This window comes from Elephantulus edwardii, unplaced genomic scaffold, assembly GCF_000299155.1.
Source record: "Elephantulus edwardii isolate Elephantulus edwardi_28Jun2011 unplaced genomic scaffold, EleEdw1.0 scaffold00609, whole genome shotgun sequence".
In the NCBI taxonomy this organism is placed as follows: Eukaryota; Metazoa; Chordata; class Mammalia; order Macroscelidea; family Macroscelididae; genus Elephantulus; species Elephantulus edwardii.
The window spans coordinates 45280-56671 of record NW_006400359.1 but is presented as its reverse complement, the minus strand read 5'-3'; the positions used below and the strand labels follow the sequence as shown (position 1 = coordinate 56671).

Sequence of the window (11392 nt, the reverse complement as noted above, 5' to 3'; positions counted from 1 at the left end):
GGGGAGCTCTGGTGGCCTAGTGGCAAGAAGCTGCACTGCAATCCCAGAGGAACACGGTTCGAATCCACCAGATGCTCTGCCGGAGAAGGAGGCGCAATATCCTCCTGTACCAGTCAGATCTGATTTGACGGTACACACACACAAAATAATAAAAAAAAAAAAATTAAAAAAAAAATCTCCATTTGTCTCTCAGATCTAATTTCTTTGGGGTATATTCCTAGTAGTGGAATAACTGAGTCATATGAAATTCCTGTGTTCAACTTTTTGAGGAAACAACAAGCTGCCTTCCAGAGTGTTTGTGCCATTTTACAATCCCACCAACAGTGCATGAGAGGGTCCATATCTCCACATCCTCTCCTCTTGCTTGCTCTCCTGTTGAACTCTGCCACTACTTCTGGGGTGAGATGGTATTTCATCAGGGTTTTGATTCACATCTCATTTCCAGTTATTTGGAGCATTTCTTCATGTGTCTCTTTTCCATCTGAATGCCTTCCTCTGTGTAAAGTCTACATGTTATGGTTTTTGTTTTTTTTTAATTACTGCATAACTTGGAAGGGACTGAAGAGCATTCTGCTGAGTGAACTAACTCAGCCTTATAAAGACAAATACTGCATAAGACCATTATTGTAGAAATATATATTAGTAAAACGTGTATGAGGATTCAAGGAAGGGCGGGGGGAATCATAGGGCCACACAATTTGGTGGGTGGAGGGAAGAGAGTAAAATAAATGGGAAAGATCTAGCAGGGCTCTGGAAAGAGTAATAGTGATTAATTTTATAAAAAATAATGAATGGGAATGATTGTATGAAACACAATGTGAATGAAACACAATGTGTACGAAACACAATGTATACAAACTTTGTAAGAAAACTAATATAAATTTTTTTCTAAAAAGATGATTATTTTGTTTAAGAAAAGAATTAATCTGTGGTGTATTTATTTTGATAATCCTAGTTTCAGAATCTGGTATAGGTAGGTGGTGTGTTGTTGATATGTGCCATGGATTCACCTGTAACAGTGGTGAGAATCTTTGTTTTCTTGATATTGAGTTTCAATTCATATTGAAGGCTGCAGTCCTTGACCTTCTACAGCAAGCGCTTCAGGTCCTCCTCAGTTTCAGCAAGCAGGGTTGTGTCATCCGCATAATGCAGATTGTTGATGATTCTTCCTCCAATCCTGTGATGCCACATATCTCCTCATAGAGCCATGCTGTTTAGCTCCTTAATATCTTGATTTCTTCCCTTTGCTTTGGATTCTTGGTGCTCTAGTGCAATATTCAGACTCTTCTGACATCCATTTTGGTCTTTTTTCCTTCTCTGTCTTCCCCCCCCTTCTCTCTTTGTGCATTCTTCTCTCTCTTTTGCATTCTTCCTGGATAATATTCTTGATATCCTCTAGCAAATCATCTGGTATTCACTCATTATTGCTCAAGGCCTCAAACCTTTTCCTGAGATGAAATTCAAGTGAGATAGACTCAAGGTCATATTTTGGTTCTCATGGATTTGATTTAATTTTCCATAGCTTTAGCTTAAACTTGCATATGAGAAGTTGGTGGTCTGTTCCACAATCAGCACCTGACCTAGTTTTCACAGCTGAATTTGCACTTCTCCAGTAGTTCTTTCCACAGATGTAATCAATTGAATTTGTTTGATGGTGTGGACCACTACAAATTGTGGCTAACTCTGAGAAAAATGGAAATCCTAGAACACTTGATTGTGTTTATGTGGCACCTATACTTGGACCAGGAGGCAATTGTCAGAACAGAGCAAGGAAACACTGCATGGTTCAAAATTGGAAATGGTGTATACCAGGGATGCATCATACCTCCATATGTTTTCAATATTTATGCAGAGCAGATTATCCCAGAGGCTGGGCTCTATGAAGAGAAATGTGTCATCAGGATTGGAAGAATCATCATCACAAATCTGTGTTATGCAAATGACACAACCCTGCTTGCTGAAACTGAGGAGGACCTGAAGTGCTTGCTGTAGAAGATCAAGGACTGCAACCACTTAGTTGTCCCATACATTTCTTAGCACAACTTGGTGAGCACATACAGGGCAGCATCTGTTTGTTGAAATATGTCAATTGGTATGACATCAATTCCTGGGCCTTGTTTTTTGCCAATTTTTTCAGAGCAGCTTGAACATTCTCCTTCATCACCATAGACTCTTTTTTTATTCATCTATTGTTTCATGAAATTCTTCTATGTCCACCAATTCCTCTTGGTACAGTGACTGTATACTCTTTCCATCTTCTTTTAATACTTCCTGGATCATTTAATATTCTGCCCAAAGCATCCTTAAGTATTGCAGCTTGAGGCTTGAATTTGTTCTTCAGTTCCTTGAGCTTAAGAAATGCAGAGTGAGTTTGGCCCTTTTGATTTTCTGACTTCAGCTCTTTGCACATTTCATTAGAATACTTTACTTGGTCTTCCATGCTATTTAGCTCCTTAATATCTTGATTTATTCCCTTTGTTTTGGGACATCCAAGTGGCCAACTGACTGGAAGAGATATGTAATTGTTCCCATTTCAAAGAAAGGTCATCTGACAGTGTGTGGAAATGATCAAATACCATTAATATCACATGCAAGCAAGTTTCTCCTGAAGATTATCCAAAAACAACTGAACAGCACACCAACAGAGAACTGCCTGAAGTGCAGGCTGAGTTTAAAAGAGGCCATGTCACTAGGGATATGATAACTAATGTCAGACGGATCTTGGTAAAAGCAGGGAGTACCAGAGGAGTGTATATCTTTCATTGAGTATGCAAAGGCGTTTGACTGTGTGTTATAAGTCAGTAGTACCAGATTTATGATGAAGCTCTATTCTTACAACTCCATCATACATCTGTTCTAATGCTGGTCCAGCACCTCATATTCTTCCCAGTTATCATTATTGCCTTTTATTATCAATATCTTTAGAAATCCAATCTTTGTCTTGAGAGTTGGAAATATCACATCTAACACGTACATATATGATGAAATTTGCAAATTGGTGCAACCACTGTGAAAGGCGGTATGGCGCTTTCTCAAAAAGTTGCAAATAGAGATACCATTTGACCCAGCAATTCCACTACTGGGAATATACCCCAAAGAGACCATAACTGACATACAAGCAGATATATGCACGCTTTGTTCACTATAGCAAGGAGTTGGGAACAACCTAAGTGCCCATCAACAAACGAATGAATAGAGAAGCTGTGGTATATTCACAGAATGGAATACTATGCTGCATTGAAAAACAAAGAACTCATGTAATATTATTCAAAATGGGTGACTCTGGAGGACATTATGCTGAGTGAAGTATCTCAGTCACAAAAGGACAAATACTGCATGGTGCCACTGTTGTAAAACAGGACTGACGTCGGGGTTGGGGGGAGACTGAGAAAGATGGGTTCAATAATGTATACTGCATTGAAACAGAGAGAAAACTGTTTAAAAGGGTTATGTGATTGGGTATTTTTGTCATGACAGGAATCTAGAGCAAAGGCTACATGGTGGAGTGGACATGGGGGAGGGTTTGTAAAACAATGAAAGAATTTTTGTTTTACTTTTCCAAGAGGGTGGTGTACTAGGGGGGAGAATAGGGAGGGGAGAAAAGTGCAACAATGAATGAATGGAAATCCAAAGTCTGTAAATTTTTACTGAAATTAATAATAAATTTAAATTTAAAAAATATGCAAATTATGACCTGTAACTTTGTATGCAGTACATATGGCTAATTATAAAATATACATTAAAACATCCTCAAATAAAAGGACCACAAGTGGAGGACTACCTGAATTTGCTTAAATGAAGATAGTCATTCACTGTAGTCCACAAAGATGGACAAAATACAGATACCATTGTTGGGTTTTTGTTTGTTTTTTTTTTAGCTAGTCTATTAATGGAGTCTGAATACCTGCCCAGGGAAATAACTAAAGGGAAACCCTGCTTGAACATCAGGTATGACTCCAGACCATTAGACTTGTGTTAGCTCACTGAGTTTTCATCCTAGCTGAAGCTTACAGAAAATTGTTGAGTTATTTAGTCAGTCATAGAACTAGTGCCAAAGCTGACTTTTGAGCTCAAGTTCATCTAATGCCAGAGCCCATTATATACACCTCCTGAAACATGGGTGTGCCTTCCTATAATGTTGTTTTGTGCCATCGAGTCAGAGTCAACTCATAGCTGACCCTCCAGTGGGTTTTCAGAGGCAGTAAATCACACGGGGGAAGATTGCCTGTCCTTCTTCTGTGGAGGATCTGATGGATTCGAACCATATGCCTTTGAGATTGCAGTGTGGCTCGTTACCACTAGGCCACCAGTGCTCCCTTTTCCTATAATGGGAGCCCAAAATAACAAAGCTGCAGGAGTGTTAGCACCTACCTCGTTGTCATACCTGCTTTTTTGGTGCACAGAGGACCAGCTCTGTTCACCTCCCAATGAAGATGAGACTGAGTGCTTTGGTTTGGTTTTGAAAGTTCTGTCTAACCCTATTCAACCTCAGTAAACTAGCTTTTTTTGGTAAAACATGACCAGTAAGAAAGATGGGATAATGGTTTTGTTCTCATAGCTTTTTAGCAGAACACGCTGTCATCCACAGACCTTTGTTGGATAAATTCAAGTGCAAGATTAAAAGAGCAGCTTATGCAAGTGACCTTCAAATGAGGCTCTTGTACTTCAGTGGATTTGTCCACTTAGAACTTAAATTCAGCATCTAAGACTCAAGGAAAGATGTATTCTCTTCCTGTGCCTAAAATTAAAACTTACTCCCATTGAGCCTCTCTCAGGTTTCAGAGGCTGTAAATCTTTAGGAGAAGAAAGATTTATCTAAATCTGTCTCCCTTTGTGTGGCTAATATTCTAATCACTGATCTTTTGTTTAGCAGCCTGATGGATTACACACTATACCACCAGACCCATAAAACGGCAGTAAAATGTTTTATTCACTGTGCATTTTTAAGTAAATTCTTTTTATAGCTGTAGTGTGAAAACTCTTATAAAAAACTGTTGGATTCTAATGCTAGTCCTTGTATAAATATGATAATTAGAACAAAACAGTATTGTGAGGAAATAAGCAAACAATAATATTAAAAATGGCCAATCTCAGGAAATCCGTTGATAACTAACTAGACTCTAGAATATAATTTGTCCTCTTTTTAATAAAGTGGCAAGGCATAGGGCCAGCAAAGGAGAGGAAGACCTTCAGCCCAGTGGACTGACACAGTGACTGCCACAATGGGCTCTAGTGTGTCAGGAAGTCTGAGGACAGCACAGGACAGGACAGGGTTCAGATCTGTGGTTCATTGGGTCGCTATGGGTAATGCTTGACTCAACAGCTCCTGACAACAACCACAATCAGTAAAGTATCCTTCGTTCAACCACTTTGTAAGTGTGAAGTCCTAGTCCACCTGTGCTTTGGCCAGGAGAAGACATAATATCAAGGCTAGCCAGTCCCTGAAGTCCTCAACGAGTTTACAGATCTCTGAGTTGTTCGAGAGTTCTCAACCAGCTTGAGGAGACGGGAGCACACCTGTTAAAGAGCTTAATGGTTTGTCTATCTTGTTTCCTTAGATTTTGAGCCATACAAATTCATTGACAGTGAGTTTCAAAACTGCTCCTTTTTTCACAACAAGACGGGATGCCAGATCAGCTTTGATGACGACTATAGTGCTCACTGGATTTATTTTGTCAACTTCCTGGGCATGTAGGCAGTGTTGCCAGGGAACATCGTGTCTGCTCTCCTGATGGATAGGATCGGGCGCCTAACGATGCTAGGTATGTGCTTGGTTTGCTGTGCGGTAAACGAACGACGGGGCTCCTGCAATCTAGAGTGATCTGGCTTCCCCCCCCGCACCCCCCGAGCTCCCCATCCCCACTATGGGAATTTGCATCTCACAGACATGAGAAGAGATCCTTGAAGACCTCTCATGAGGACTAAACGTTAGTGGAAATTATGTCTAATTGCATTACATTTGAGCTGCTTCAGTGAATTAACACACTGCAGAGGTAATTAAGTGTGACTCACATGTATTTTTCCACTTACACAGCTGAGTAATTGATGAGGCGCATCTCCTCCTGGCTGGGCTCAGAAGGCAGTTGAAGGGGTGAGGCCTCCACGCAGGTGGATGCATGATGCACCTGTGGCTGCATTTCCCAGAGGCCTGCAGCTCCCCTGGGGAGTGACATGGCCTCCAATTCAGCTCTGCTGAGATCTCCAGGAGCTAAGCCCCCTCATTCTACCAACACCACAGGAAGCATTCCAGCATTTTGTCTGCTTCCTTGACAGGTGGCTCAATGGTGCTTTCAGGGATCAGCTGTTTCTTCCTCTGGTTTGGCACCAGCGAGTCCATGATGATAGGCATGCTGTGTCTATACAACGGCCTGACCATCTCAGCCTGGAACTCTCTTGATGTGGTCACTGTGGAACTGTACCCCACGGACCGGAGGTAGGTGGAAATGGGTATCCAGAAGGTGGCACTTGGGGACACCCCACAAGTTCCTGGGGAGTTGATGTAAATTAAGTCAAGCTGTCATTTCCCTGAGGTGATGTGAAAAAAAAAAAATCTGAAATTTCATTGTTTAATGCTCTCATTTTGTTAAAAGGGGAACATAGACAAATATACTCACAAGTTTCCTTTTTAAAAAGAAAGAAATTGTAGAGGAATATAGTTATTAGCAGGAAGGAAGAGGGCAGTGGAGCAAACGGAGTTGAATTGTGTCCCTGACGTAGTTGGTCGGCTAACACTGAGGAGGCTGTGAGGAAGTGTGAACATCAGGATTTAACAGCCTTTGTGGACTCACTTTTTGAGGCAACAGTCAGTTCCTGAGAGGATTGTTATTTTAAATATTCAGGTGTCCATCTGAGCTCTACTTTAAACAAGCACAAAGAAGTCTCTAGGAAGATCTCTTGGCTTCCCAGTCTGATGAAAGAAAACCACTCCTTCTTTCCAGTTCCTAGTCAAGGATAAGTACTCATCTCTTTCAGTGTAAAAATGGAGACAGGGAAACTGTATACCTCAAATAAGAGAAACAGCCAGAAGGTAGGGATTGGAAGTAGAGCTTCAGTAGGTTAATAATTTAAAAACAGAAACCCTGACTTAACATCTGACACGAACTAAGCTGCCTCTTATGTCCTGTGTGAGTGTTATGTCTTATCTTCATGGAAGTCTGTGCCTCTCTATGGAGTCGATATTCTCTAGACTTTGATTGGATGTGCACAAATGGAGGCCAGGAGTTTTCTAGGGTTAGGCTGAGACGTTTGGGATATCAGTTTACAGCTCCTCCATCATGGGACCTTTCTGGGTCTCATTGGATTATTGGCTGTAGTAAGGTTTGTTTCCAGCAGGTCCAGACTCTACCTTCAAACTCCAATTTAGGAATACCTCACAGCCTAAAATCCCACTACTGCCTCCAGGGTTACTCTATAACCATCCCCCTGAAGTACATCCTAAACTCAAGAGCTCTTGACATCTGCCTATCAAATAATCTCATCCAAACCATCAAGGGGCACGTAATCAAGTACTTAGGCTCCAAAAGACACTATATTTATTTTGTGGCTTCTCTTCCATCCAGTCATCCAATGAACGTTTATGAACTCTCTATATTTGAGGGAAGAGTCTTGTCATGGGTGCTAGGAGACCTGGAATTAGGATGTTGACAAAAGCAAGATTAAAACTCCTTGTAGCTGTCCTTGAGCTTTTTTATTCATTAACTTCTCCTTCAACAATCATGAAGATTAATGTACATTAAACTAAATGTTTAGTATAAATCCCTCGGTGTCAAACACGGCTATCTCATAACATTTTTTATTTCCACTATAAGAATTTTATGTTAATTCTAGATGAATCAATGGCTTATTCATTTGCTATAAGGACAGAAGAATAAATAAAGCATTATCCTTGGTTTTTGGGAAAAAAACCAAAATACTCGTGAATTGGGTATGTCCTTCTCATGAGCAGCCTGCTATATCTCTGATGTGAGAAGGGTTAAACATTTAACTAAAGATAATGTTAGATGTCATGCAAACATGTGAAATTGTTTCCCACATGTTAGAAAGTAAACACAATGAAGCCCATGCTTGCCAGTTACCCTGCCCTTGGAGATTGCAACTTTGAGAAGAATCTTTGCTTCTGTAGGAAGGTGCCTTGAGGTTGGGAGAGAGACAGATGCCAGTTGTACCTAGAGACAGACCCTCTGATGTGGTGGAATTGTTTACTACTGATGAGAAGCCCATGCTCACCCAGCTGATTGGGTAATGTGGCAGCACACTGAACCTTAGAAGGGCAGTGGAATGGAAAGGCTGGGTAGAAACATCCTATGGTAGAAGCAGTATGAGGAAGATGCAGCATGGCCAACGATGGTGTCAATAACGTCAGCCACCGAGAAGTCCCTGGAGTCCCAGGAACAAGTCTGCCTCATTCATCCATAGGCAGGGAGCAGAATGTGGTACAAACACTGCAGTGAACATCAGAACCCGGAAGCTGGGCTATGACCTGAAGGTGGTTAAGGAGAATTGTCTCCTCAGACACACTGTTTCAGGCAGACATTTAAACAGATACTGCTACATAATTTGGAAAAAGTTCTTTCATTCCGTGATCTAGAGATAATCTGTCCTCCAGAATAGCATGGGAATGGCCATGGTTGTTGTTGTTAGGTGCCACTGAGTTGAGTACGACCCATAGCAACCTTTTGGACAACAGATCTGAACCCTGTCCTGTCCTGAGCAATCTTGATGCTTCTTGACACACTTAAATAACAGGTCTCTGAAAACCTTATGAATAATAGAGGAATTAACTAGTACTGATTGTAAAACCTATACCTACACCAAGACGCAGTTGTCTGAACAGAACAAGAGAAGACTGCATGGCCTAAGATTGAGAAGAGTGTGCATCAGGACTGTAACCTTTCTCCACACGTAATTGAACCTGTATGCTGAGGAAATAATTCAAGAAGATAGACTGTACTAAAAAAAAACATGATACCAGGATTGGAAGAAGACCCATCAACACTCAGCATTACTCAGATGATACAACCTTATTTGAAAAAAAGTAAAGACTACTTGAACACTTACTGCAGAAGATCGAAGACTACAGTCTTCAGTATGGATTACATCTCAACATTAAGAAAACAAAAATTCTCACCACCAGATCATAGTGGTATCTTTGGGTATGGACAAGCCTGAGCTTCCTGCTTCAGGTGTTCGAGAACACCAGGGGCTTCTCCATCAGGCTCTGTCACTCGACACTAGGGGTGTGACTGTCGGAAACCATAGTGACACCAGGGTTAGACACTGAGCTGCTAACATGGAGCTTAGTGCTGAGACCCCCCCCTGCAGCTGAGGGAGAAAACACCAGAAGTGTTCTTCCACTAGAGGGGCAGCCTCGGTCACGTGAGTCTTCCAGGAGTGGGGGCCAAGCGGACAGCATCCAGCAGGGCCCCTAGTGACCATGTCTGGGCGCTATAGGCTTGACCAACATCATGATAGATAAAAGACTGGCATTGTCAATCATTTCGCTTTACTTGGATCCATAATTAACATGCATGATAGCAGCAGTCAAGGAATAAAAAGACATGTTATATTGGGGAAAATCTGAAATGGGCCTCTCCAGAGTGATAAAGAGCAAGGATATCAGTTTAAAGACTGGGGTGCACCTGCCCTGAGCCATGGTATTTTACATTGTATACATTTTGCTTTGTATACATCTCAAAGTTGGACAATGAATACAAAGAACCAAAGAAGAATCAATACCTTTGAATTGTGGCATTGACAAAGGGTATTAACTACACCATGGACTGCCAAAAGAACAATATTGGAGGAAATGTAACTACAATTCTCCTTAGAGGCAAGGATGATGAAACTTCATCTTACTTACTTTGAGAATGTTACTTACCAGGAGAGACCAGTCCTTGGGGAAAAAACGCACATTATGATGCAAAAGGTAGAAGGTCAGAAAAAGAAGACGACTCTGAGCAAGACGGTGACTATAACAGTGAGCTCAAGAATGCTGAGGATCATAAAGCTGGCACAGGATAGGGCAAGATTTCAATCTGTTGTTCATAGTGTTCCTATGAGACGCAGTCAAGTTGATGGCACTCAACCACAATATATAATATACAATATACAATAATATACAATTTATAATATTTGAAAGCCTTCTTTTTTACCATATTACAGATTTGAACTTTGAGCTCTATGCCACTGGCCTTCATTAGGCATTAGACTACACTCACTGCAAAACAGAGTATTTCCCAAACTAGTTGGTCATCCTCTATGCAGCGTCCCCCATGAAGTGTGAACATCTCAGGGCTGGGTTTCACATTGCATCCTTCCATCTGCCCCAATGAGCTGCTCTGAGTCTTCTCATCATGTGATAAAACTTGTGTAATTCTTCACAAGTCCTTTTCTTTGGGACAGTCAGGAGACAGCGCTTGTGTCTTCGTCAGCTCTGAATGAATCCTCCTCTTCATCTTGTATTTCTCTCTTTCATTCATATTTTAGTACCTCTACATCCTTTCTAGGGAACTCTGATGATGCAGTCCATAGAGACTTGTGCTGCTCACCCAAAGGCAACACTTCTCTGGTGGTTTGAATCCACCAGTGTCTCCATTCGAGAAAGATTGGCAGTCTCCTCTCATGCTGTTCACAGCCTCAGAAACCCTCTGCCGGGTTGGCTAACAGAACACACTTGACAGCAGTGAGTCAAGCCTGTTAAGTTGCCTGAGGTTTTTTCATGAAGAGGCAGAAAATATTGTCATTAAAATTAAATATATAAAGACTATTCTTTCAGAGATTATTTCTGTACTTTATTACTAGAGAAGTTCCTCTGATTATGTAGAGCACCAGAAACCAGGAGGAGACACAGCGTCCTCTCCTGAGTGTGAAACCGGCTCTTTGTGTTGCTTCAGGACAACTGCCGTTTGCTACTGATGATCATTCTTCTGTCAGGAGAGAGTAAGAGGGAGAAGATGCAGTCTGAGTGTCTTTTGCTTTCAAAGGAAAAATTAAATATAAATATGACACTCTGGTGGCTTAGTGGTAAGGAGTTATGCTGCCAACCAGGAGGTACGTGATGCACATCCACTAGCTGCTCTGCAGGAAAAATATTGAGTATTCTCCTCCTGTGCAATTTATTATCTTTGAAAACTCACTAGAGGGTTAACTATGAATTGGATCTAACCTGATGATACACAACACACACACAAACACACACATTTACACAGGGAGCTTTGGTGGCATAGTGGAAAGGAGCTGCACTGCCAACCCGAAAGTATGTGGTTCAAATACACCAGAGAAAGAGAAAGAGGGGCAGTCTCCTCTCATGCAATTTACAGCCTCTAAAAATATTCTGAAGGGTCAGCTATGGGTCAGTTCCAACTCAACAGCACATAACAGCAACAGTGTGCGC

General features: G+C 41.3%; 1 pseudogene; it reads left to right on the top strand.

The window, feature by feature from the left end:
* Positions 1–11392, top strand: part of LOC102853609 — a 61120-nt pseudogene that overhangs the window by 19261 nt on the left and 30467 nt on the right.